This window comes from Panthera pardus, unplaced genomic scaffold (assembly GCF_024362965.1).
Source record: "Panthera pardus isolate Hobbes unplaced genomic scaffold, ASM2436296v1 HiC_scaffold_11, whole genome shotgun sequence".
NCBI classification, from domain to species: domain Eukaryota; kingdom Metazoa; phylum Chordata; class Mammalia; order Carnivora; family Felidae; genus Panthera; species Panthera pardus.
In genome coordinates, this window is record NW_026526666.1 from 32,304,206 (window position 1) to 32,331,617 (window position 27,412).

Here is a 27,412-nt window from a genome sequence, read left to right on the forward strand (position 1 = left end):
ACCCAGGCACCCCAATGGCTGGTATTACTTTTAAAAAGCCTACTTTTTTTTAGAATAGAGCCAATCTGACATTTGTAGTTACAGGGTTGACTAGACTCTTGATGGACACGGGAGTGTTACAGGTGGTTGTGGTGGGGGAAAGAGAGAGAGAATCTTTTCTTAAATTATTTTTTAAATGTTTATTTATTGTTTTGAGAGAGATAGAGAGCATGAGCAGGGGAGAGGCAGAGACAGAGGGAGACAGAGAACCCAGAGCAGGCTCCACATTGTCAGCACAGAGCCTGACACGGTACTCGAACCCATGAATCATGAGATCATGACCTGAGCCGAAGTCAGACACTCAGCTGACTACCCACCCAGGCGTCCCGAGAAAGAGATCTTATGCAGGATCTTATGCAGGTGCACTTGCAGCACCAAGTCCTACGTGGGCTCTATCTCACAACTGTGAGATCATGACCTGAGCCGAAATCAAGAGCTGGATGCTTAACCAGTCGAGCCACCCAGGCACCCCTAGACTGACCTGGAATCTTAAGGATAATAGGACAAATCTGTACATTTGAGGCCTTTGAGATAAGATTTAATAACTTACTGGGATAACTGTACTGGTTGATTCAGCTAATATGGTTCTCTAGCTGAATGCCAGCCTAATCTTTTACCACTTCTTGTGTGTCCTTCCTAAAGCAGAGTGTTTAATCAATAAACCCTTTACCTCTGCTTCTCAACTCTTCTAAATATTTAAAACTTATCTGAATTCTGACCCCTGTCATTTTGATATCTTAAGGGTCCTAGAAAAATCAAATACTTATTGGAATTATGTATGTTGGGAGGAATTTACTGAGTGTTGATGATCATTCTTCCAAGTCCCCCCCGCCCCACATAAGTGAACAATAACACACTAATTTACTACTTCTGCAAGGATGTATACTATTGGCCATATTATTGATTGATATATGCTTATGGCCCTTGATCTGTATTATTTTGAATCATTAAGGAAGGCATAATTGGTCATTAAATAATGAAATCCATTCTATTTTTCAAATTTATTATTCTGCTTAAATTCATTCAGAGATCATAAGGCTGTTGTGATTTCACCTTGATTGAAAGCCAGTTGGTATGATTAACTTATTCTAGAATATCCTCCAGGAAAGGAAGAACATGGGTCTTGAGAATTTAGGTGACTAACCCAGAGACAAAGATGTCAGCTTCAAATATCACCTAAAATTTCTAACAACCACCTAACACATACCTATGAAGCAAGAACCCTTTGCAAACCTCATCCTCCACTGAGCAATATTGTATTTGTAAAGATAATATTAATACAAAATTTTAATGCTCTGTGGATCATTATCTGGCAGCAGACCAACAGTAGAGCATAAAACATGAACAACTGAAAGGGGGTTCTGAGACTTTTAAGTTTTTAATTGTGGTTCATTACAAAAAGCCACCAAAATCATCTTGAGCCAATTCATGGAGAGTTAAAGAGATTTGGTTTAATAAAATCTTCAGGTCTCTGAATAAATTATGAATGCATCCTGACTGTGAGAAGGGTACATTGACATTAGGAAATGGTAATGAACAGATATTCAGGAGGAGGGGGGAGCTCCTCTGCTGATCATCCCATTTGAAACTGATTAAAAGCTGATGAAATGAAAGTTTTTTCATGGGTAGATGTGCAACAAGTCATGAGTTGTGGACTTTAATAATATATTTTCTTCACAAGCAATAACACAGCAATTAGGAGATGCTCATTGAGGTAGAAATAATGGTAACTGCTGTGCAGATTAGGTTTGCTGAAGGGAGCTCTCAGACATATACTAAAACAACATATTCCAGGTTCTTGTTGGTGTGTAATTTCTACTTTATTTACTTATCATCTCAGTTAAAGAGGACTCCTGGCAGTAATGAGGCTGCATAGAAATGTTTAAGATGCTACAAATTATATCAAAGATAAATCTAATGATTACCTATTCTAATGACAGTGCAATCTTGTCTTTCCTCGTGGGGAAATTGTATGGTTGTGAGAAGCTCATAGCTGGGGAGAGTGCCATGGTACAAATGTATTCATTATTTTCCTGCCTGCTTTGCTTCTGCCTGGCTGTTCATGAAAGCTAGGTAATTCATTCGAGCAGGAACCACTTACCGAATGGTTCACAAACCTTTCGCTGGTGCTGCAGTGCCTGTAAGCAACCTGGCAAATACATAAAAATAATACGCTGGAAAACAGGATGGAAAATTTTTCATCAAGGAGAGAATGACCCACAATGGTGTTACCAAAATAAGGGAAAAGAGGGTCGGGTGAAAATAGCATATTGCCACCTCATTTCTATTTACTATAATTGCCTTAAAAGTAAACACTCATGAAAGACACATAATGAAACTTCAGAGAAGACCATATTTCTGAGGATTTCTGCATTCACTGGGGAAGGAAGCTGGAGAAAACACAGAAGATGAGCAAGAGTTCTGAGATCCGTGGTTTGTTTGAGCAATAACTCCAAGTTGCAGAAGACATAAAGATAATTTGTTTTTCTTTTTCTTAATTGTTTTTGTTCCAGATGAAATGGATTTTTTTTTTCCACGAGAATCTCCCTTCCAAGACTCTGCCAACTAAGTGCAGAAAAGCTTGGGAAAGTAAATAAGCCCCCTCTTCTCTTCTCCCTCATCGTCATCCCTCCTTTTTTATGAGGGAAGATGACTGAGAGAAGTCTCTGTCTATGTGGCAAATAAGTGACTTGGGTGAACCATGTGACCTGAAATGTACTTTGTTATTTTCCACGAAAGAAAGATGTAGTGTAGCCAAACCTCCAGTATGAGGCCCACTACCTCTTAAATGGTGAAAATCACTTTATGTGATCTTTTCCAATTTTTATTTTCTAATTCGCTGAGTTAAACAGCTCCCCTTCCCTCCTCCTGCCCCCATACCAAATCATTTAAAATTGGTGTTTAGCATAGGCTTCTATTTGTGTTAATTAATAGCGGCATATTAGACTATGTGGCTCAGATTGAAACCTGTCCCTTTCATATTCTTACACGTAACAAATGCTTCCTGATCATTCCGGTGTCTCTCAGAAGTGTGCATGGCAAAATCCCTGATTGTCTCATCTCTTTGCACTCCTGAGTCCATGGTAGGCATTGCGTACCACTGCTTCCTTGGAGCCCGGAGGTGGCCTCAAAATCTTTGTCAGTAAGTGCAGTCCACTGTTGGAATGGGCAAGAGATGAAACCCACCAGCCACTTCTGCTCTCGGGCAACTGTGTGCAGGAGTCCGGGCGATGTCATCCTGAGCTCTGGACCTTGTTCTTGGCTCATTCTTCCTTTTTATTCCTTACCATCTTCACAGTTCAAGAAGAGAAACAGTTCTGGATTTAGAATAAAACAAACCAAGTTCTATTCTCGTAGACATGGTAAATTACATGCTGTGGAAACTCCTAAACCCTTAGTGGCTTAATACAGTTAAATTCTGTTTTTCATGCAGGTTCTAGAACAATGTTGTGTTGCAGTGCAGATCTGTTCTATTGCCACTCTGTTCTCTCTCTCATTTAGGGACTGTGTCTTTCCCTAAAGCCTTGGAAACCTCAATTAGATCCTTTGCATTCAACCCCAGAGGAAGGAAGAGAGAATTCCTGAATTGCCACAGAAGTTGTAGGGAAATGTAGTTTAGTTGTATGTCTAGGACATGGATTAGCACACTTTCTCTGTGGAAGGGCCAGATAGTAAATATTTTAGGCTTTGTGGACCATATAATCTCTGTTTTAATTACTCATTTCTGCCAGTGTAGGATAAAAACAATTCCTAACAATATGCAAATGAATGGATGTGACTGTCTTCTAACAAAATTTATTTCCCAAAAGAGGTGGTGGTCATTTGACCAGTGAGCCATGGTTTGCCAACTTTATGAAAATAAAAGTGGTTTGGTCAGCACATAGCTGAGTCTCTTCTACAGTGATCCTACTAGCTGTGTGACCTTGGGGGAAGTAATTTTCTGTGAGTTTTACTTTTTTTTAATGAGTACAAAAAAAAAAAAAGGTACATCATCTGCCTTGATTTATCTCAGTATTGTTGTGAAGATCAAAGCGAGAATGGATTATTAGTACTTCGTATAGTATAAGACAACATACATATGTATTCTTTTAACAATGTACAGAAATGCCCATTAAAGACATCTGTGACCTTCTGCTTCTCATAGTCATGAGAACCTTCATAAATGGGAACAAAATGAGGGAAAACACTATTATTTTTTTTAAGGCACTTGAATATTAGTTAAAATTGTTTCTGAAAATCCAATGGGCTTAAACTAATCCAATTCTTGATTTATTCTTTCTATGAAAATCCTAGCTTGGATCTAATTTGAGGGTTTAGTGAAGTCAGAAAAATAAATCAACGGTTGATTACATCAGCCAACCTGGAAAAAACTTTTATTTGGAGGACTTGTTGTGGATGTCACTGGGATATCTTTGGAAAGGATTCTTGTTGTAATAATAAAGGAATTTTAATGCTATGTGAAAAGTATACTAGTTTGCTAGGGCTACCATCACAAAGCACCATAGACTTAGATAATAGAAACTTACTTCCTCACAACTAGAAATCCAAAATCAAGGCATCAGCAAGGTTTGTTCCACTGCAAGCCTCTCTCCTTGGATTGTAGATGGGTGTCTTCTTTCTGTGTCTTCACATGGCTTTCCCTCTATGCCTGTGTCCTAATTTCCTCTTCCTAAAAGAACACCAGTCATGTTGGATTAGGGCCCATATGACCTCGTTTTACCTAATTACCCATTTAAAGGCTCTACCTCCAAATGTAGTTACATTTTGAAGTACTAGGGGCATTCAATATATGAATTTCATATGTTCATATGAACATATGAAGTACTAGGACTTCAACATATGAGTTTTGGGGAACGGAATTCAGTCCATAACACAAAGTGCCATTCGTTCATTCATTCATTCATTTATTATGTATATTTTTAAGAGAGACAGAGACTGAGCATGAGCTGGGGATGGGCAGAGAGAGAAGAGAGAGAGAGAGAGAGAGAGAGAGAGAGAGAGACAGGGAAACGCAGAATCTGAAGCTGTCAGCACAGAGCCCAACTCAGGGCTTGGAACTCACGAACTGTGAGATCATGACTTGAGCCGAAGTCAGACACTTAACTGACTGAGCCACCCAGGTGCCCCATAACACAAAGTTTCTGCTTTCGCTTTAAAAATATGGGGATATCTCTTAGAACCCTAAACCAGTTTAACTGTCTTTTTCTCTTATAGATATGTCTTTCAGGTTGTTCTTTTCCTCTTAACTACTGATCTTTATTACCTTTTTCTCCATATTATTAAAAAGTCTTTCCTAAGTCCATGTGTCTTCCAAAAGTAGAGTTTGGATAAAGAGAACATTTAATTCTCTGATCTATTTTCACTTTTCTCTACAATTTCTCTTGTTGACCTCAGTAGTTTGAGTCTAGATGGAATAGCTCTTAGGAAATGAAAAGATTAAAAATAGATATTAACTGGTGATAAAATCAAATGTATTTGTTTCCTACTACTTACAGAAAAGAAGGCACTATTCTGTGTGTCTATTTCCTGAATCTTAACAATTTTATGCCAGTATGAATCGGAATGCAATGAAAGATCTAAAAAAGTTACATTGTGAATATTAATTAATGATTGAAAAGCACTTTGAAAATGAAAAAGCATTCTGTGATCAAGAGCAAGGCAATATTACTACTGTCATGCCAGCAAAACTAAACTAAACCAAAGAAAAAACCTCCATTATGGCATGCTGGTCCTTATCAATTCTACCTGAGGTTCCAGTCTTAATGTATTATAATGTTCACATATCTCTGTTATAATTCTACATTATCACAAGGTTATTCCTAGAAACATTTAAAGTCAAACAGAGCACACTAGTAAATTCGACCTATGTCTGGCCTATTAAGCTCAGTTCCTTTGTTGTAACTTTCAGATAAACACAGTCTCAGGCTATGATTAGCACTTGATAATACCTTTGAGTTTGTTATTTTAAACCTTCCACAGACTCCTCACATCTTTTAGCCTTCCTTCTATTCGTTCAACACATATTTGTTGCCCAGTCTTGTGGTAGGTCCTGGAGACATTTGGCAAAAACAAATGTGACAGAATGGGAGAAAGTATTTGTGACCATATATCTGATAAGAGTCCATCATTCACAATATAAAGGGAACTCTTACAACTCAACAACAAAAAGATAAACAACCTGGTTAAAAAATGTGCAGAAGACTTAAATAGACATTTCTCCAAAGAAAATATAAAAATGGCCAGCAAACACATGAAAAGATACTCAACACCGTTAGTCATTAGGGAAATGTAAACTGAAGCCACAATGAGGTAATACTTCATACTCACTAGGATGGGTATAATTTTTAAAAATGGATTGGGGTACCTGGGTGGCTCAGTCGGTTAAGCGTCCAACTCTTGGTTTCAGCTCAGGTCATGATCTCACGGTTTCATGAGTTCAAGCCCTGCATCAGGCTCTGTGCTGACAGTGTAGAGTCTCCTTGGGATTCTCTGACTCCCTTTCTCTCTGTCCCTGCCCCACTCATGCTGTCTCTGTCTCTCTCCAAAATAAAAATCAATCAATCAATCAATCAATCAATCAATCAATAAAAATGGAAGATATCAAGTGCTGATGAAGATACAGAATAATTAGAATGTTCATATCTTGCTGGTAGGAATGTAAAAAGGTACAACAATTATGGAAAACAGTTTGGTTGTTCCTGAGAAGGTTAAATACAGGATTACCATATTACCCATCAATTCACCTTCTAGAAATAGACCCAAAAGAATTAAAAGTGGGACCCAGACAAATACCTGTACACAAATGTCAATATAAGGACTCTTCACAATATCTAAGAGGTGGGAACAACCCAAATGCTCATCAACTGATGATTGACTAAGAAAAATGTGGTATATTCATACAGTGGAATAGTATTCAATAAGAAAAAGTAATGAAGTACTAATACATGCTTCAACATGGATGAACTTTGAAAACATTATACTAAGTGGAAGAAGCCAGATGTTCCATTTACATGAAATATCTCAAAGAGATAAACCCATAGGGATAGAATGTAGACTAATAGTTGCCAGGGGCTGGGGGGAGGGGGGATGGGGAGCAGCTTCTTGATGGGTTTAGTGAGGAGACAAATATTAATACATATTAATTAAATTATTGTATAAATAAATAATTTCATGTGCCAACCTGATTGGGCTAAGGCATCCAGATATTTGGTCAAGCATTTTTCTGGATGTTACTGTGAAGGTGTTTCTTTAGAGGAGATACACATTTAAAGTAGCGGATTCTGAGCAAAGCAAATGACGCTATGTGTATATTCCTCATTCAGTCAACTGAAGTCCTTACTAGAACAAAGACTGATCTCCCCCGAGGGAGAAGCAATTCTGCCAGGAGAAGGCAACTCTTACCTGAGTCTCCCCACTGTGGGCTTACCCCATCAGATTTTGGACTCTTCAAGCCTACAAAATCATATGAGTCAATCTTTACAAAGTGTCTCTTGGTCTTTCTTTTTGGTGTACATATACATACATCTTGTTGGCTTTGTTTCTCTGGAGAACCCTGACTTACACAGGAAGATTCACCTGACTCCTGAAATCTGGGTAAGGGCTCTTGCTATGTACTCCCACAGCACCTTGTGCAATTTCTATCCAAATTCTCCTTTGGTATGTAATAGCTGTCTGTGTGTTGGTACCCCTCCTACACCATGAGCATCTTGAGTACAAGGGCCACGTCTGTCTTGCTTACCATCGTATCAGCTCCACATTTCTGAAGTTTAAGGTATGTTATAGAAGGTTCTCTCTTCAGGAAAAGTCTGAGATAGTTTTACTGCATTTATCTATCATTTGGTTATACATCATTCTTTGAACATTAAATTCTAATCTGAGTTCCAAACATTTCCCAAGATGGTCTCAGTAACATGGAGATCAGCAGGAAGCCAAGAGGAATAGAGATGTGGTATTGCCCAAGGAAACTTATCTTAATTCCATTTCCAAGCCTATAAATATCCACACTCTGAGAACAGTCTGGGGTCTGAGTGTTTCTAAGTAGAATTTTTTGTTGTTTTGTTGTTTCCTTAAGTAAGGACTTGCACATAATTTAGAGATCATCCTGTATCTCTGGAGGCCACCATCCTTCTTCATAGGAATCCACCTCTTCCCATAGCTTTAGCTTATAGAATCCCACTGTTTATAACTGATCATTGCTTCTATGTGTGAAGAATGACAAATTTCCTCATTTTCCAATTAATAACATATACAACTGAATCAATACCATCTCTCTTCTAAGACTGAGGCACAGAAAAGAGAAGCTGCTCTCGTGACAAGCCAAAAAACTACTTTAGCACTTTGTTGTAGCATTATGCTAGAGCAGAATTCAGTATATGGTGGGTTGATTTTTGAGAGGATTCCTCCTTTCTGATCATTACTATATTAGATAGACATCTGTTATCCGGAGATTCTCCTATGACATGGTCTCCTGACTCCTCTAAAGACAGCACCACACTTAATTTCTGAAAGGCTAATGAGAAATCTGACTGCCTTTAACTTTTTATGTAATTGGTCCCTTACGATAGAAATGTTGACTTCCTGTTATTCACAGTTTCTGTCTGTCTGAACTCAGGCAGTTAACCATTCAGGAAAGAAACATCAACATTCTTTTAGCTTCTTGCTGACTACCAATGATGGAAAGTAGTTTACAATGGAGAGAAGGCTGCTGGTGTAGCTATGAGTCATTCCTGCCCAGATCTCCAGTGACTCATTTTCCTTCATTAAACTGAGCAGAGTCAATAGCCCTTCAGTTTTCTGAACAGTAGATCTAGCTGCACTAATGACTGGCTGTTGAACAAGTTTAGCTATGTTCTAATTTATTTATTAAGCAACAGTAAAACAAGTATAAAGTACCCATCAATGGATAATGGGAGGACATTAGTGTTTTTGCTCATGAATTAGACCTAAAACATAGCTTCTTCCAGATGAAAATGGAGAAGGCTGGGCTAGCCCTGTCAGCATAAGAAAAAAGTCAATTTTTGAGGCTCTTTTCCCTTTTGTTTTTAGGCCTTGTTCTAAACTAACAGCTACTTGAGAGGTCTCATTGCTGTGGGCCTCCCTTCATTGACCCAGTGCCTACATGACTTCCTTAAGTAAGGACTTGCATATAATTTAGAGACCACTCTTTTCCTGCCTCTGTCCTGCCTCTGCACACCCCCTCCTTTTAGCTACTTCTTTCGCGCCACCTGAACACGCCAATGGTCTCCTTGCCCCTCATGCAACATTCCCCTAAAATTTACTTTTTTATACCTTAAAACCTCAGGGCTGTAATGTGCTACACTTCAACGTGATTCTCTTATTTCTAATAACATTTTTAAAACAATTTTTAAAAATAATTATTTTGGGCTCCTGGGTGGCTCATTTGGTTAAACATCCAACTCTTGATTTTAGCTCAGGTTATGATCTTGCAGTTTGTGGGATTGAGCCCTATGCTGGGCTTCACACTACGTGTGGAGCCTGCTTGGGATTCTCTCTCTCCCTCTCTCTCTCTCTCCTGCTCCCCCACCTCTCTCTCAAAAGTAAATAAAACACTAGAAAAATAACTTTTTGTACTGACCCAATATTTGTCATCTACCACAAAAAGTAACATTTTAAAATGTTTATTTATTTATTTTGAGAGAGAGAGAGAATGAATGAGAGAGGGGCAGAGAGAGAGAGGGAGAGAGAGAATCCCAAGCAGGCTCCATGCTGTCAGCACAGAGCTTTTTACTTACACATGTGTTATTTTCTTTAGTTCTGAAAACAACCCTGTGAGTATTCCTGTTTAACATTATTTGTCATTTACAATGAGCTGAGGCTCAAAGAGAGTGATCATATACTTCCTTGTTTAAACTGGGTTGCTTTGGGAGTGATAGGCACTAAACTGGTAATGTCCCAGGCAAACCAAGATGCTTGTTCACCTTAATCAGGGAATTTACAATTGTTCCAAAGCCACCTAACTTGAAAAGTGACAGATTTTGGAAGGCAAGTGTTCTAATGACTCCTCTACGTAAGACTACTAGAATTTCTCAGGAATGGCGTGATGTAGGAAATTAGCTCCTTCAGGTCTGTGTGATCATCACCATGAACAAGTACAGATAAAGCTGTTACATCAAGCAGGTGCTGAACCACTCTGCTAATGTGCTGGGCCAGCCATAAGGACAAGGGATTGCAATAGTAAGATGAGACTTCCCACTCTTTTCCTAATTAAGTGATTCATTTATTCATTTGTCTAACAGACCTATATCGAATACTCACAGAATAATTTATCTATTGCTGTGTAATAAAAGGTGCCAAAAACCAATGTCTTAAAACAACAAAGGTTTTACTTACTCATGGTTCTGTGGGTATGCAGTTTGACTGGGCTCAGCTGGGTGGTTTGTCTATTGGTCTCACTTGGGCCCACCCATATGGCTGCTTTCATAAATGGCGGCCCAGGAGGGGCTGGATAGCCTCAGAGAGCCTCTCTCACTTATCTAGCAATTGGTTCTCACTGTCAAGTGGTTGGTGAAAGGAGCCACAGCTGGAATAATGGTTCATCATCATTGCTGCATGTGGCTTCTTAACCTCAAAGACGCTAGCCCAGGATTCTTCACAAGGTGGCAGCATCACTTCATGAGAACAAAAGCAGCCACTCCATGGCCTCAGGAGTCCTTGGCTCTGAACTAGCACATTCGAGCCTCATTCTAGCCTTATTCTATTGGTCAGGACAAATTATAAGGTCAACCTCCATCAAAGGAGTAGGGAAAGCAATTCCACCTCTTGATTGTAGGAGCAACAAAATACCCTTGCAAAGAGGTGAGTGGTGCATATACAGATTGAGGGAATTTATAATTGGTTTTTGCAATCTGTCTTAATCATTATTCCTCAAGTCCTATCCTAGGCAGTGAAGACATGACAATTGATAATGAGCACTCATTTGCATGGGAGAGGTAAGCAAGGAGACAACAATTATAATGGAAGGTACACCTTTGACAGAAAGGTGCATATGGCCTTGTGGAAGCATGGGAATAGAATTGACTAACTCAAAATGGCAAATTACTACCAGAGAAGTGGTCCCCTGAGCCTGAGAGCTTTTATCATCATGTTTATCATCTTATGCAAAGCTCAGGGGTGAGATGTGCAGGCCCTGGGAATGTTTTTTTTTTTTTTTGTCCTGATCATTTCCCCCCTCCAACACTTAGAGCTTTGAGGGTGAATTGGTCAGAGAATGAGAAGGTATTATGGGATAAATATTTGTGTCTTCCCCCACCCCTCAACATTCACATGTGGAAACCCTACCCAGCCCGTCAATGAGAAGCTAGTAGCAGCTTCAGCCTTTGGGAAGTAGTAAGGATTAGATGAGATGAGGTGAGGAGGGTGGAGCTCTTATGAATGGGATTAGTGCCCTCACAATAGTCAGGAGAGAGCTTGCTTCCTTTTCTTGCTCTCCACAAGGAGAGGATACAACAAGTTGGCAGTCAGCAATTTGGAAGAGGGCCCCAGCAGACTCTGATCATGCTGGCATTCTGATCTCAGACTTTGAGCCTTCACAACGTGACAAATAAGTGTCTGTTGTTTATAAGTCCCCCAGCCTATGGTAGTTTGTTATAGCAGTCCAAACTGATGAAGAATGCAAGATGGAGGCCAGTGGAGGAGAGAGGGACGGACTTTAAATGCTCTTTACCCACTTACAAGTGGGTACAGGAAATGGAAGCATTGAATAGCAATGAGGGGGAGGTCTTTTTTTAACTACCAGTACCTTCAACTCTAACTCTGCTTTAAAGGCTTGGGAATTCTGAATTCGGTTTACATGGATGACACTAGAATAGTCAAAAGATACAAGAGATTTTTTATCCAAACTGTTATCTAGGAGTAGCCAATGTGCAGTTTGACATTTGACCTGCAAACACTCAATTCAACATCAAAAACTAAGGTCAAGTTAGGGATATTTGCTGAGTGACTTCATCTCTAGCCAGGAAGCATTAGATTGAGGGAGGGAAAAAAAAACCTTGCTAGATAATAAAGCGAGTTAGATTTATTGTATATATGACATTAGGGAATTCCTTTAATCACATATTCTCAAGTGCCTTTGGGAACTTGGACGATAATAAAGTGTATGCTGAGAGGAATCAGTGACAGTGTTCTCCCGAAGGAGAAAAAATGATACTGAAGCTCATCATTCCGGTGTTTCTTGAGGGGCTCAGAAGAGCAAATCTCACAGCTGCCCACAACATGGATGAGTGGAGCACTGGACGGGAACCTGCCTAGGAAAACTGTTATGATCCCTGGCTACTCCTGTCTTGGAAAAGGCAGTTTAGTTATGGTTTATTTAACAGGGTAAGGTAGCACGAGGGACTTATGGGAGAAAGCTGAATTAGATCTCTCCTCCTGAGTCAGGCAATCATTAGGAGCCATATCTTTCTATCTCTGGGTGACTTCGTGGTTTGTGTCACTGGTCCTAGCTAACAGGGACCAGACTGAGGTCAGAAGGAATTTCAGATGGTTGGGTACAAACTATACCATGTAGTGGCCCATATGGCTCTTGCAATCAAATTAATTGCTGGGCTATCAATCAGTGAGTGTATATTTAGCACCTATTATGTGCTTAACATTGTGAGGATACATAGGACACATAAGACCAGTTTCTTGTATCATTTGAGTCTGCGGTCTAATTATGAGATAGAAGAGAGAGAGAGCAGAAAGAAAACAAAAGTCAACTTCTATTTCCATTTCCATGAAGCTGTGTAACATGGGTGAACATGATGCTTGTGTTTATAAAAGTATGCCTCAAAAATCTTTCCTTTACATGTGGTACATGAGAAAATTACAGAGAAGCTATTAAAATATGATCGAATATGATTTCCATTAATGAGAAGGTATAGTAGAAAGACATGTTAACAAGCAGGATGAAATTACTGCCACGAGGTTTCTGAGTCTCATTTGGTGCCCTTGCTTCATTACTGACAGGCGATGATAATAGGCAACCTATGTTGAGTACTATGTGCTGTGCATTCTTCTAAGTACTTCATGTTCATTATCTAATTTAATCCCATTAAAACCCTCTGAGATGGTTGCTGTCACTATTCCCAGGACCTGGGATCAAGTAGCATGCTCAAGGTCACACAGCCAGGAAGTCTGACAGGGTGCCAGACCTGGGATAATCAAGAGTTTGGGTGACAGTCACACAGGCATCTGGCCCTGTTCTTGTGCTAATCAGAGTTGTTGGTTGAAAACAAGGAAAACTGACTCCAGTTAACTGAAGCAGAAAAAGGAAAGCATTGGAAAGGATATCAGGGATTTCATAGAATAGCCAGGGAATCTTGAGAATGAGGCTCAAAAACTAGGCAGAAGCCAAAGGATACTTGGCAGCAAATTCTATAGAAAATGCCACACAATCATCAATTTGGGAAGCTACTATTGAAGCTGCTGCCAGTGGCCACTTGCTCCTGGATCTGTGGACAATCCACCCACAACTCCTGGCAACAGCCACCTTGGCCTCTTTGTCTCCAGGTCAAGCCTGGGTCACATGCCTATAGCAGCATCTGGGAGGAGAGAAAGGAATTACCTATTTCTCTTCACCTCAATTTCCCCTCCTTTGGGGTTGCCCTCAAATGTTCCCGTGCTGGGCAGGCCAGTGGACACATGCCTGACCCATGCCCACTTCAGGTCTCCCCATCGTGTGACTGTATGCTACTGGAATGCCCACACCAATCCCCATCCACAGCCCCTGACGCTGATATTCCCTGCTTCGCGGTGACTGTTGCTGGTTTCTATCTTCTGTATCGGTGTTCACAGAACCTTGCCTGTGCCCTTGCTCTGACACTGGGCACCTGCAGGAGTTCCGCTGATCCTGCTCCTGTTGCAAGAGGCATCTCATGGTGAGAGAAAGTTTTTCCTTCCTGGGAATTATGTTTGCTCAATCTTAGATGGTTAGGCTTTACATCTCCTTTGGCTCAGGTATTGGAAAGAGAACATTTGAGGGATCACTCTCAACTTTGAAAGTATTTAAAAGTTTAACCAATTCAATTCAGTTCAACAAATAATTGATAAAGCACCTTGTAAGTTCCAGCACTTTGTCAGTAACTGGGGATATAGAGAGGAAGAGATACAGTTCCTAATATCAGGGACTTAGGAGTTGAGTTATGAAAACAAACACATATAGACTTTTGATATAGATATCTTTACTAAGCAAGCTTGTTACCTCTGAAGTCTCTCTTGGTTAAAAGCTTCTCCCCAGAAAGCAAATGTGTTCTGGATAATTGTAGTGGCACATATTAATGAGTGCTTATTCTATGTCAGCCAGTGTTCTAAATGCTTTGCATTTAACTGACAACCACTGCAACAACTTTTTGAGATATCATCATCCCCATCTTGCAGATGAGGAAGCTAAAGCCTAGAGAGATTAAGGAATGTGTTAAATAATTTACGCCTGGTAGTGGTATAGCTAGGTTTTAAGCTCCAACATTGTCATTCCTAATTTTATGCTACATTATCTATCCCTCTAATGTCATCCATCTGAAAACTGTGTTCTTTCTATTGGTAGGAAAAAAAACCCCAATACTCTAGTTGTTCTTTATCACCCTTTCAGCCTCATTCCCTCATTTTCTAAATCTTCTATTAACCAGCATGCATATTTAAAAATTTGCTACATATTTAAAAATTACTTTGTAGATCTATTCATTTGAATTGACATATGCCAAAAAGTCTCTAAGTAAAAGGATGAGGGTCTGCTGTGCAATCAGCAATTGGCCTCATTAGAACAACAACAATGATCTGTAGTATGATTCCTCCCTCCCCATCATGCTTAGCAAAGTGCCGGATATGAAGTAGATGCTGAATAAAAGCTTTTTGAGCCAGTGATTATATATGCAGGGATATGCAGCTAATAAATTCTCTGAAGCCAGGTCTCTCCTCAGCTCCTTTGGGATTGAAACTTACAGAAGTTGTGAGAAGGATGAAGTGAAAGTAGTTTGAACGTGATGCTTGGCAGCTGGATGATCCTGCTTCCCGTTGGGTGTCCCATTTTGGAGAAGTGAGGACCACCCACAAAGGGTCACTGGGCAAGTGCCCAAATTCTCAGTGAGATAGAGTGACCTTGGATGGAATTAATCTTATGTAAGTAGGACCACACTCATTAATCATTCACAATAAGCTCTTATTTATGAACTAATTTCAAGTAGACACATTGAATCCATTTTCCCAGGCAAAAATGAAGTTGGATAAATCACAAACAGCTAAATTATAGTTTTGGCACATGCACACCATTATTTTTTTTCATATTTGGAATTATTTGCCTACTAGAGGAACCTAATACAATGGGAACACTCTGCAAAACGCTATAGAGAATGAGCGTTTATAGAGACTTACATCTGATTTACATTTAAAGAGCATAAAACTAATTGCGGAGAAGCTGTGCTACTAAAACATTAAACCTAGGAGACAGCTATGTAAGAATGCTGATATGACTCCTTGAAATTGAGACCTTCGGAATTCATTTCCATGACTGGAAATAAGGGTATCTTAAAATGTCCTCAGTGGACACAGATATATTGTAAACGATTCCAGACAAAGTAGCTGTTATATGAGAACATCTTTCTAATATGAGATTAAAATCTGGAATTGCAAGTGGTAATAAATATATCCATCTATATTAGCACAAGAAAGTGACAGTATTTTAAGAGCAATGAGCAGGTAGACAGCTAATGGTCAGTGCCTATGATAAATTGCCTTGTCTTTATTGTAGTCACTTTGATTCTCACTAAATAGCCTAATTTTTCTTTTTCCTATTACCGCATATGTATATGAAGAAAAAATACCCCTTTAATGATATTATTTTTAAACCATCCGAAATAAAATAGCTAAAAAAAAACCTTCTAAACTTCTGTTATGGAAGTTAGCACACCTAGTAGCCCTTTATGATGCAAAATTCTCTAACTTGGAAATTATATATTGCTTTAATATTTTCATTTTCAAACATTTTGGAGCCTTCTCTTAGCAGTAGTTTCATGTAGCAACAGTTACTCTGAAAAGTAATAAAAGTAATATTTTTGTGTGTTGAGAGTGTTATATTATTCATCAGCTCCTATGTACTGTGCATCAAACCCTTTAGATCTTTTGCCTCCATGTGTGTATGCTGTTTGTGTACGCGCACACACAATGACCTGTTTTCTCTGATTGCTGCTTGTGGGTTTGCTGTTTTGTCATGTCTTTGCTGTGATGTTGTCTGTGAGGTTTAAACGAAATTTATAGCATGCACCATGTATTGTAAGTTTGTCTGTCATATAATAATCAGCATGCAAAAAAAGCCACATATTTGGACTGTATATTTAAGCCTTGTAAGTAATCATATACAAAACAATGCAAAAATGTGAACATTGTATGGCAATTAATAACATCTCTGCCAGTGTAAATACGTTTTTTTCCCCATAAATCATTTCCAGCTTGTCAAAATGGATCTGTGCTGGCAAAGAAACAGGGTAATGTTTCAATTTTCTCCATCTGGCAAGAAATTTTCTGTTAGATTTCCTCCTTCCCTTTTTCAGTTACAGAATTTATATGAGCAACTACATATAGTATGATTAAGAAAGGGTGCAGTGTGGGAGGATACAGAACAATGCTGAATATTAGGAACTTGACTCTGAAGAACCGCCCCAAATTGTACATTCATGTCACATGTGCATATAACAGAAAATATTTGGTTGTTGAAGCATAAAAATGATTCCTTTTGTAGCAAAACATTGCTCTCATTAACTAAAGCACAACTTTCTTTTAAAACATTTTCCCGTAAGGACTTGAATCTATTTTAACTTGTTTGGAATAATTTTTTACACTGATTGTGGATGCATTTAAATCTTAAAAATTTTTATCATGTCACTTGAGAATATTGTAGAAACTCCAGTAGGGCGTACGTGCGCGCGCACTCTCTCTCACACACACACACACACACACGCGCACACACACACACACACACACACACACACACACAATTTCCAGTACCGATCTAGGAAAGAATTTACCCTTTCATGACACAATATTTAAAACAAAACTCAAGAGAGCAAGCATACTATACACACATTGTGCTTATAGATATCCGGCAGTAGCAAAGTGGTAGTGCTTTTAACCAAAAGATATCCATAAATTACTCAGATCGTGAGGATAGGAATCCATTCACAAGCACCAAAATGCACTTATTTTCACGTAGAGTGACGGGCAATTTACGACGTTCTTTTATTGTTAATATCAAAATGTTCTCAGAGCATCTATGGTGTATTCTGCATAATCATTCAGCTGTATATGGTATGCACAGGTATAGGCTAGATACAAATAATGTCTATTTGAGTACTTGCTTGTGTCTTATGGGAAGCCAAGCACAATATAATAGGTGTGCCAATAGCTGTCTGAGGAGTATCCTTTCCCAAATATCTCTGCATTTGGAAGGGCACAGATAATCCAGAAGCACAGAAAACTCATTTGTGTCTGGTTTTGGGTGACCCTGTAAGGTGCCTTGAGAAGCTCATTTTTCTCTTCAATTAAAAAAAAAAATGATAGTTAATTTGTATTAGTTCAGTAATTGCGCCCCAGTACAGATGGGGTTGGGAGGAAAGGGAAATGCTCTGGCTTCTGGCTTGGAGAACTTATAGGCAGATAATCAATGATTGTGAGCACAAATCTCCAGATAAACTTGTACCATGAGTGAACTGTGAGCATTTTCCTCAGGAGGGTGATCAGCGCGACACCTTAGGGTCACACAGGCAAACCAGCTGATGCATTTTTTGTGTATGACTTTATCCATCATGTCGGTCATGGAAGAGGTGGCTCCGGTGTGTTGATACTAATCACTCAGAGCCAGCGTGCGTCAGTTGTCACTCAGCCTTGCCGCGGATAGCTTTAACTGCACATATGGAACACTATTTGTCATGCACTCTTCTGAGACCCCTAGAATGTCAGGACACAACAGATGATTAAAGGATTGAGAAGCAACCTTCACTCGAATATCTTTGTCTTAAACTGTCAGATCAGAGTTTTAATGCAATTTGACGGTTTAGTTTTCTTCCACTTAAGTTTTATGGGCACATGCCAAAAATAATTTGTATAAAACTTGACCTGCAAAGTAGCCAGGGATAAGGGACTTGGAGTTAAAGTATGAACAAGTAAATAGTTTCTTCCTCACTCCCCACCTGATTTCCTCCCTCTTTTCATTGTCTTTTCTTCCCATCCATGGGAAGTACTCAACCTAAGGCTTTTCTCACTCCCCTTTATTTGGGATTAACTCTTCACACGGAGGGAATTTACCCTCGCATTTTATGGATCTTATTTAAATATGACTCCCTGTTTCCTTCTTGCCATCATTGCGTTATACTCACAACACTCTATGCACACCCAGATTGTGTACGATTCCTCAAGCTGAGCAACAAGCGAGTTCGGGAGCTACCTGCAAATCCATCCCTCAGAATCAAGACATAATTTCCTGCTGACATCATAACCGAAAGTATGTATTTTAAGTATTTCTACAAACAGATTTTTGGGTCCAAAAGATTTAATACAATCATACTGAAAAGTGGACCAAATATCTTCATATTATACATTTTAAAAGAGAAAGGCAATAGTATTTGCACCATATTTAAACAGAATTGCAAAAAATACCTGAACCCAACACTCAAGGACGTGTGGCTGGGACATGGGGAGGTTGGCATGATGGCTATCTACCTCAGCCTGGGAAGGACCATTTTGCTGTCACAGGCTGTTATCTGGAGAGGAGCAGGGAATGGAGAAGGGAAGGTTGGTCTGCCTCTGAGCCTCTCAATAAAGTCTAATCTCTTGCTTCCCTTTCCCCATGGTTGGACAACAACTCTATAAAATACTACATTTTGAAAAGATTATATTCCCTAGCTTGTCTTGAAAGGTTTTGACACTCACTTTCCAGAAGGCAGTATTAGGCCAAATAGGTTCTCATGGTTTCTTCCAGCTCCTAAGTGTAGTTTGTTTATTTTGAGAGAGAGAGGGAGAGAGAGAGAGAGAGAGAGAGAGAGAGAGAGAGAGAGAGATTGAGAGAGAGAGAGAAGCAGAGAGAAAAGGAGAGAGAGAGAATCCCAAGCAGGCTTCTGGCCATCAGTACAGAGCTCCTTGTTGCAGGGTTCCATCTCACAAACCATGAGATCATGACCTGAGCTGAACACTTAACCGACTGAGCCACCCAGGTGCCCTTGTGTGCTGTTGATTCCTAATCTTCCTTGGTCTGTCCTTGTTATCTGTAAACTGGGAAAAACTGATTTGTATTGGTTTGTAAAGCCTTAAGGAAAGGATCTTCCTCCACCCAAGGTAAACCATCTGGCAATCTTTCCTTTACCCTCAGACTGTTGAGTGTGCTTGCAGAATCAAGGAGAAGATGAACCAGCAGCTGTCTTTCTTCTTGGTTGGGGTCTACTGACAAACACTCATTTGTGGAGGCCCTCTGGGGTATATAATTACACCATTCTCTCGTTTGAACAGTGCAGAGGTTGTCACAGACAATGGGCCAGTTATTGCAGGCCCATATACTTCAGAAAATGAAGCTGCATTTTCCTAAGAAAAAAAAGTGAAAGTAAGTGAAGGATCAAGTTAGGAAGAAGCAGAATGTTTAATGAACTTGGGAGCCAGGGCTCACAGCGACCTTTCCCCACAGGGCTTTGGTGCTTTGTTGGGACAGACCTGCCTAGGACTCTTCAGAGGATGGGAGTTGTATTGTGTTTTTATAAATGGTAAAGTTGACATTCACCTGGAGCAATTGAAAGGCTCAAAGCTAGAAAATAACATGATCTAGTACAATTTTAGGGCTATTACTCCTCCTTATGACATAATTGTACTTTTTCCCACTACGGTTAATCATAGCCTGAAGATATAACTTCTAGTCTTGCCAACTACCTAGGAAGTTCAGATGATCTATTTTTCACTTGTACTAGTAGGAAACTGAGGCATGGGGTACTTACATAATTTGCTTGAGGTCAGGGGTTTAAGACACTCCTAGAACATACTACCTAAAGGCAATAGAGCAGAATGTTTTCAAGCCTAGGCTTTAAAGTCAGAGCCAGATTGTGATGTTAGCACCTAGTAACCCCCTATGCCTTAGTTTCCTCAGCTATAACCTGGAAAAATAGCGCCTGGTAGATAGTTGTTATATATGTTATATTTATTAATAGAGTTTTTCCACTCACTGTTATTTCATTTAAAGTGTGCTGCCTAATTTACTAGACTTGATTGATCTATTGATAGCATCTTTTCATTCTTAACAGTATTAATTAGAATAGAAGAAGAAAAAAGAATTAAGCTTAATTTCCCCTAGAGTCCTAAGGGATTTGTGTGGGTCAATTTATTAATGAAATGTGAAGAACATTTGGCAAACCCACCAAATGAGACAAAGCATTGTGAAGAGCCTTTAGAAAGAATAGGTATCTAATGTTAATGTCTGTGGAATGGAACTGTCATGGGATAATGGCCTTTTGATGGTACAGAAAATACCAAGGCAGAGATAAGACATTTATTTTTAAAGCACTAGACAATCACCTTTGGACAGTGTCCTTCCACCAGGTCTTTATTTCTAATAGACCAATAATTGATATGGATGTAATTATTTTTCTTGATGGATCTGATATACTAGACAATGGCCTTGCTCACTCTGTACAGTCATTGAGTTGCTGCATCCTGACTGGTCACCAGAATAAACCTTTTATCCTGTATTCTCACCGATCAGAATTCTGAGTAACTGTGATTTTTTTTCTCTCAATACCAAGTGCAGCACTAGATTTTTTCTCTCAATACCAAGGGTAGTGCACCCTAGTATATCACTAAAGTGACCACAAGTCTCAGAGCTCTAGCTTTGCCTGTCTCACCTCATTTCAGGCAAACTGTAGCCCTGAGTGAGCCTTGTGGTCACCCTAGTGATATAACCATCAACTCAGGTATTTTGTAAGTCTCTTGTAAGCAAAAATCTATGTTGAGTATGCGTGTGTGTGTGTGTTGGAGTGAACAGTTTCAATGTGGAGAATCAGATTTATAGCAGACTATGATCTTTACTATAAACCTAAAGTACGAAAATTCAAACTCTTTGGAAGTTTTGTGGAATCATTTCTGTTGAAGGAGTATTTGCAGTAGAATAATAAAACCAACTGTTGAGTCAATTCTGTATGCCTCATAATATTAGAGTCCTTATCATCCAGAGAAAACCACAATGTGTGTGTGTGTGTGTGTGTGTGTGTGTGTGTGTGTGTGTGTGAGTGCATGTGCGCACTAGTGCATGTGACAGGCAGACATCCGGCACCTTGACTGGTTATTGTCATTCTTTTACAGAGAGTAATGAAAGCCTAGTAGAAAGTCTCTGGTTTGTTATTATTAATCTTGTTTCAAGGAAACATGAGACAAGGTTGATGGTTCAGATTGACTTTTTATTTGCTATGAGTATGGTAATTTTAGCTGTGTGCTATCTTGAATGTATGCATTTCAACTTAATGGATTTCTCAAGGGTCAAGCTATGGCCTTGCTACATTGAAGTTCACCCCATAGTACTACAGAATAGTACTACAAAGAAAAGAAGGCCTTTGACCTTCTTTTCCAGGCCTACCCATAAAGTCCAATAGAGCTCAAATGGCAAGAGCAAGATTTCATCTTTTGTCTCCTGTCCTGAACTTCTCTGATACATGTCTTGAATTTTTATTCAAATTACTTTGGGTTTTAATTTATTCAGTCAAATGTCAACCAAGTGTTGTTTATCCTGTGGATTACATTCATGCTCACTGCAGAATTCTCTAACATTTGATTTCTAATTATTTTCTTGTTTATCCATGTGGTAGGATGTTTTGAATATTACCTTCTGACCACTGACCAGTTGGAATTATAATTTTCTCTCTTTCCTAAGCATCTGGTAGTAAAATTTGGCAGGCATATAGTCTTAGCAAATCTAATGACTGCGTTGCCACAGCTTTTATTCCATATAGCATTGTCTTCCCTAGGTATTTATTGTACTTAAACAAGCCAATGCATTTTGGCTATTGGAACTGAGCCTTGTACACAATGTACAACTGCAGCCTTTCTGACAGTCCTGAACACAAGACTATACAAAAGCATCTTGAGGCACATCTCCAAGGAATTCGAAATTAAAAGAAAGAGTTGACTGAAAACACTGTGAAACTGGTTTTACAAGAAAGATCAACCTTGAACTCCTGCCTGTTCTTTTCCACTATCTTCTATTCTATTTTAAACTTGTTTTCTTCTACCCTCTTTGACACTCCTCTTCCTTCTTCCATGAACATAATTTTTGGAATTACTGAATAGCACTGAACCTCTCCTCTGTCCCTGACAACCAGACTGATTTAAACTTGGGAGGGGAAGAGAAACATGATATTGGGCAAAGACAGTGCAGACATTTGAAAAAGGCATTACGTCAAAGAAGAAAGGATCAGTTCTACCAGAGTGAAGAAGTGAGAACAGTCAATGGCACAGAAGATAATAGTCCAAAAAAAAAAAAAGTTTAACATGGTTAGAGAGTATATAGGAGCAAAGCAGAACTGTAAAGCTGAAAAGGAAGGTTGGGTCTAGATTATAAAGATGTGAGTGCCATGTTAAGGAATTGAGTCAGTGGAGGTTTCCAACCAGATGTGGAATACAATTGAATTTCTATTTTAAGAAGGGGTCTTTGGAAAATGTTTGGAGAATGGGCTGAAGAAAGAAAAGGCTGAAAATCAGGGAGACCCAATTAAGTAGTGTTCTAATATACAAGGTCAGAGGTGATAAGGGCCTAAAATAATGGGATAGAAGACACCAGAATTGAGAGATGTTTTTAATATAGGGTGGACAAGATATAGTGACTCATTAAAAATTAGAAGAGAAAGAGATGTAGGAATGCAAGATAGTTTGGGGTTGGTGGGTATATTAGTTTGTTAGAGCTACTGTAGCAAAGTGCTACAAACCAGTGACTGAATGATAGAAATCCATTTTCTCCCTGTCTGGAGGCTAGAAATCAGAGATCATGTGTTGGCCATACTGTCTCTGAAAGCTTTAGGGAAGGGTTAGTCCCATTTCTCTCTCTGGTAGCTTCTGGTACTTCTTTGGCTTATATAGCATGATTCCAGTTTTTACATGGTGTTCTCTCTGTGTATGTGTCTGTCTTCTTACATGGCATTTTTTATAGAGAGACACTGGTCATATTGGTTAGGGCCCCATCCTACTCCATTATGACCTGTTCTTAACTAATTACATCTGTAATGACCCTATTTGCAAACCACGTCACATTTTCAGGGACTGTGGGTTATGACTTCAACACTTCACTTCTTAGAGAACGTAATTCAACCCATCACAGTCTGCTATCAAGACCATAGCGTAGAAACCCTTCCTGAGTTTCCGGCCAGCCTGCCCTGCCCTGTAGAATTCATATTTAAAACTGTAACATCAACTCCTACCTGAACTTTCAGCCTGCTGTCTTGCTCTGTGGATCTTGGACTTGTTAGCTCTCACAATTCCATGTGTCATTTCCTTAAAATCTCTCGATATAGATGCAGTTATAGATGTAGATATAAATGTAGATGTGGATATCTCCTGTTCGTTCTCTTCCTCTGAAGAACCCTGATGAAGATAATGGGGGAGGCTGACTACATTTGGAAAGGTGGGGAAGACTTATAAAAAGTAAGAGAGACAGTTAAACCCTTGAGAACAGAGCAAGATTCAAGCCCCAGAAAGAAGTGAAAAAAAAAGAAGGGAGGAGGAAAACAATGCATATTTTCTGAAGTTCTAGGAGGTAACTCTATGACCAGTATTATTTCTGTATTGGTTTGCAAGTTCACAACTAGAGCGAGGCCCAACCGACCCTTGCTTGCCATGCTGAAAAACAGTGTTCTAAACAAATTGAAAACATTGGTTGGATCACAAAATTACCAACACTTGACAATTAATTTTATTACCAACAATACTGGAAATTTCATAATTCAACCTAATATAAATTTGATTATTTACTTTCATGGAATCTACTTAGAAATGCAAGCTGTTTTTAGGGTGCCTGGGTGACTCAGTCGGTTAAGCATTCGACTTTGGCTCAGGTCATGATCTCACTGTTCGTGAATTCAAACCCCAAATCGGGCTTAGGGCTAACAAGGCAGAACCTGCTTGGGATTCTCTCTCTCCCTCTCTCTCTGCCCCTCCCCCGCTCATGTGCACTCTTTCTCTCTCTAAAAAAAAAAAAAAAAAAAAAAAAAATTAAAATATTTAAAGTAAATGCAAGCTGTTTTCTTGAATTCCCTAGCACTGAATGCAATGTGTGACAGTTTGAGAGAGGTGTAGTCTGTAGAATCATGTGTTAGTCTTTGTCCTGGTTAGGTAGGAGCATTGTGGCTGGGCCACCTGTTTGGCACATTTAAGAATATCCCCTTAAAGGTAATAGCTAACAGCAGCGAATAGTTATCAAATGCAAAAACTGTGAAAACACGGTACTAGTCATCACACTTATCCACATTCATTTCTCAAAAAGCAGTGTAAAGTAAGTACTATTATCACTGGTATTTTATAGTTAAGGAAACTGAGGACTAAAGAGTAGAATGACTTGCCCTAAATGGTGGAGCCAGGAATTGAGTCCAGACATGCCTGACTTAAGAACCTGTGCCCTGGTATCTTAAGTTATATAGTCCTGATACAGTAGGTAGTATCCAAGGACTGCTTCAAATGGGAACTGGAGTCTAAGTTCCTTGGATGTGACTAGAGCAGGAAACAGAAGTTAATAAGGCAGAGGATCAGGTACCAGGGGTACCAAATTTTAAAAAAGCTTTTCTAAAATTTTATTTTGGAGAGACAGAGAGTGTGTGTGGTAGTGGGGGAGAGGGGAAGAAGGAGAGAGGGAGAGAGAGAGGATCTTAAGTAATCTCCAAGCTCAGTGAAGAGCCTGACATGGGGCTCGATCTCACAACCCTGGGCTCAGCCAAAATCAAGATTTGGACGCTCTACTTAACTGATTGAGTCACCCAGAGGCCTCTAGACAAAATTTTTAAAAGTTTTCCTGCTGTTTCTACTACAATACTTGCTCTTCATTTATTCATTCAAAAAATATTTATTAAACAGTATTATGTACCAGGTATTCATCTAGGTATGTGGGAATCACCTTTGAATGAAATAATAAAGATCTCTGCCCTTGAATAGTTGCAATCCTAGATGGGGAGACAGAAAATAAATAATAAACATAATACAAAAAAATTTCATGGCATATTAGAAGGCTATATGTATGCAGTGTATAAAATAGAATATAGATGAGTAAGGTGGCTCCTTAGTACTGTGGTAAGGTGGGAGGTAGGCAAGATTCAGTATTGCATAACATGGGCAGGGCTACCTTTAGTGAGAAAGTATATTTGGAGCAAAGACTTGAAGAAAGTGAAGGGATTAGTCAGGTAGATATCAGAGGGAAGAACATTCTCATCAGGGTAAAGTCACTAAGGCAAGAATGTATCTGACATGTCCTAAGAACATGGAAGCAGGGGGAGGAAAGAGGAGAATGGTGGGATGAGGATAGACCACAAGCAGGAGGCCTTGTGCATAGCGATGGGCCTTGTAGGCATGGTAATGACTTTGGCTTTCACTCTGAGTGAAATGGGAAAGAAGAAACCACTTCAGGGCTTTGGGCAGACAAATGATATGATCTGACATACTTTGAAAAGGATCACTCTGGTTACTGTGTTAAGCAAGACTCCAGAAGGTCAAAATGGAATCATAGCAACCTGTTAGAGACCATTTTAGTAATATAGCCAAGGGATGATGGTGGCCAAGACCGGTGGTAGTGGTGGGGGAAATGAGACGTCATAGGATTCTGGATATGTGTTGAAGGTAGAGCCAGTACGAATGTAAGATAAAGAGGAGGAATCCAAGTGACTGCGAGGGTTTTGCCTGAGCAGCTGCACAGAAGGAGTGACCAGCTGACATCAATAAAGTTCTAAGTGGAGCAGAGTTTGGGAGAAGCGCATGAGTTCAGCTTTGAATGTGTTGAATATAATATGTCCATTTGACATCTGAGTGGAGATGTTGAATACGCAGGTAGCTATATGGGTCTGGGGATTGGAAAGAGAAGTCCAAATAGAGATGTATATTTGGGAGGCTTCAACATTCAGACATTCTAAAGCTGTGATTCTGGGCTATACTACTGAGCAACAACTTGAGATAGAGAAGAAAGGAGGCCCCAGGATTGATACCTAGCTCCCCACCCCATTCCCTTGGCATTAAGAAGTTAATGAGAAGAGAAATTGGCAAAGGAGACCAAGAAGGAATGACCAGGGAAGTTGGAGGAGTATCAAGGAATGGGTTGCCTTGATGTTGAAATAAAATGGAGTGAAAATCTCACGCGTGTTTTCACTTCCCCAGCCATTGGTTGAGTAAAGAGGACTCCAAGGAACCAGAGGAGTGCAGAATAATGAGGTCCGAGGAGCCTGATTGCTGGATGATGGCAGGAAGCTGAGGCCCTCGCTGCCAACCTGGTCTGTCATGAGGGCAAGAAGTAACATTGTACTGTATTAGGCCTTTGAGGTTTGGGAATTTTTTTTAACAGCTGTTAGCCTACCCTGACTAACACAAGAACCGTTGCCATTTTAAAGGCGCCAACATCTCATTTTGAGAGCTTTAACACATTTTAATTGTTGGTATACACATGAGTGTTAGTCATTATTAATGAGTCATTAAAGAAGTACTTGCACTTAGAAAAGCTATAGTTGAAGTGAGGATGTATTTGAAAAAGCAATAAAAACACTATTTTCAAAAAACGTATTTGTCACCAGATTCATGCTTTCTTGAACTAAGTCTGAAAAATTATTCTAAGTTAGGTATTATGTCTACCCTGGATTCTCAGTCTGAGTTGACCTGCCAAAGGCCAAGTTTCAGCACAGCCTGGTCCCATCATGGGCTTCTGTGAACTGGAATGGGTGATGGTGTGTTCTTGCTGCTCGCCTTTAACTAGCTCCTGAAAACACCTGTTACTGATGGGAAACTGTCAGGTATTTTTTTTAAAAGCTTATTATTGATCAAGCTTTGATTGACTGTTGTGGTTAAAGAAAGATGTCTGCCTTCCCCCAAGTGCATAATTTGGGATTATACTTGGAGAACTGATTGAAAAATTAGCATCGTAAACCTGAGGCTGATAGTGTGAGCACTGTTTGATGCATTTTGAACCCTAGACTATTCATTCTCAGGATTTTAAATTCTATCTAAACAAGGACAAGTTTGAATATCTTACAGTGGCTTTTCAACATACTTAGCACAATATCCAAAGATATTATTGTGATCTACAGGGCTTCACTTACTCCAGCTTCCTGCTGTTTTTCTACCTCCATCATGCTGGCCTCCCTGCTTTTCCTGGAGCATGCTATTCCTGACATCTGATCAG